Source organism: Austrofundulus limnaeus, unplaced genomic scaffold (assembly GCF_001266775.1).
Source record: "Austrofundulus limnaeus strain Quisiro unplaced genomic scaffold, Austrofundulus_limnaeus-1.0 Scaffold2185, whole genome shotgun sequence".
Taxonomy (NCBI): Eukaryota; Metazoa; Chordata; class Actinopteri; order Cyprinodontiformes; family Rivulidae; genus Austrofundulus; species Austrofundulus limnaeus.
This window is the reverse complement of record NW_013954587.1, coordinates 9,332-11,100: the sequence shown is the minus strand read 5'-3', so window position 1 is coordinate 11,100 and position 1,769 is coordinate 9,332. Positions and strand designations below refer to the sequence as shown.

General features: G+C 40.5%; 1 long non-coding RNA gene across 1 annotated transcript in view; it reads left to right on the top strand.

Annotated features, from left to right (window-relative positions):
• The window catches only part of LOC106537223 (uncharacterized), a 3,061-nt gene extending 1,310 nt beyond the window's left edge, over positions 1–1,751 (top strand). The window contains exon 2 of the long non-coding RNA XR_001312622.1: positions 4–1,751. This is a non-coding gene — a long non-coding RNA (uncharacterized LOC106537223). The remainder of the gene's footprint in view (positions 1–3) is intronic.
• The last annotated feature ends 18 nt before the right edge of the window (positions 1,752–1,769 follow it).

Here is a 1,769-nt window from a genome sequence, read left to right as displayed (position 1 = left end):
GAGGTGATGATGTCATCAGTTCTCCCAAACAGGACTTTAAGTTACTTCCTTAATTGCATAAATGGAACAACTGCGAGGCAGTTCCTGGAAGCCAGTCGACCGTATTACATTGCTAAATATGAGCTAATGCTAATAGAAGCAGACATGAGTGCAGTGTGTATACAGAATATGACGTCTGGTTTCCTCCTGGCTTTGTTCAGAGAACAGAGGTTTTATTTATAAATAAGGACAAGATGGAGAACTGATGTGTTTGAGTTTTGTTGTTTCTTAGAAACTAAAATTGAATGATTAATTAATCATTATCAGTTTTCACACACGGAAATGTCTGTCTGACAGAGTGTTTTTTGATTTATTTCTAATTTTCGTTTTCTCTCTGTGTTGTGAGTTTCTTTTTTCACAGGGACAATGCTGTTTCTCATGGGGGGTGATGCTCCACTTCCACCTGGACCGGCTAGGAGCTGCGCGCCACCTGGCATTCCTGGGGGTTCTTTCGGGGGAGGACCATTCGTTCCAGCATCATCACATTCCACCTTGAGCAGGCGTGATTCTTGCTGTTCTGTTGTGGTTTCTGATCACACATACCCTGCCTTATTTGACATAATGAGAACAGAACAGTTTTACACAGTGTGTGACTGTTTCCTGTCACACTGTTTTACATTCTTTCCGCCTCCATGAAACTTCGATTTGTCCCATCTGCTATACTGAACTAATTTGTGCATTTCTTACTGGCTTATTATTGTGAATTTTTGCATACCCCACCAGTTTAATTGCAATGCATTTGTCCTCACGAAGCCTAGGTTGATATTTGGCTCCCCCTCATGGGAATAAAATATGAGAGTACATGACTTTTAAACATTTAGCCTTCTCTAGATGTTTTGGGGTTAATTTTTATTTTATTTTATGCTTTGTTCTGTTATTTTCTTCTATGTTTTTCTAGAGTTTTTTGTCCTCTGTGCAGCTCTCTGGTAAAGTTTAGAATGACTGTCTGCTGAGTCCCTCTGGGATTCTTCCATCGACAGCCATTTTTTGCTTATTTGTTTCTGTCTGCGGTTGTGGTAATCCCAGGGAGGGGGTATTCCATTACCTCGAGCCTGGAACGCCACGAAGACRTRTTTGAGGGAGTATTAGCCCRTCTGGGTTTTACCTGTGAGGTCTGGGGAGCTGAAGAAGTGCTGTCCAAACGGCGTCTATGTCTTTCACAGAGGACTAGTTCTAGGCTTATTTAGAATTTAGCTTAGGTGTAACAAGAGGAAGGTGGAGCTTCTACTTTAGTTTAATTTATTTAGAGTTTTGGGTTTAGCTTTTGTTTGTTATTTTTTGTTACACATTTGTTTTTTGTTTTCCTTGCACATGCCAGCTTATGCCAGTAGTCCATTGCACTATTTTTCCCATATTTCTCCATTATGTTTGTTGGGCGATGCATTTGTGGAACAGACATTTAATAATTATTCCTTTTCCATTTCTGGTATTGAGTATTGTTTACTCAAGAGGAGTGATTGTCATGGACTAATTATTTCTGTATCACCTTGACACTGACCACTGTTCATATCTCGTGATATCTTCCGGACGTCAGCATCACATTGACCTATTTTCAAGTATCAGGATGAGGCAGGTTGTGGTTGGTTGTTCATTATCACATGATGTTAGCTGACAGTATATCATTGCTTGGCAGCCTATGACAGGCGGGCCCACATCCAACAGACTTCCTGATTGTTTTCTGTTCCATGTCTGCCCATTAATAAATGACTTTACGAACATACCCGCAAGAC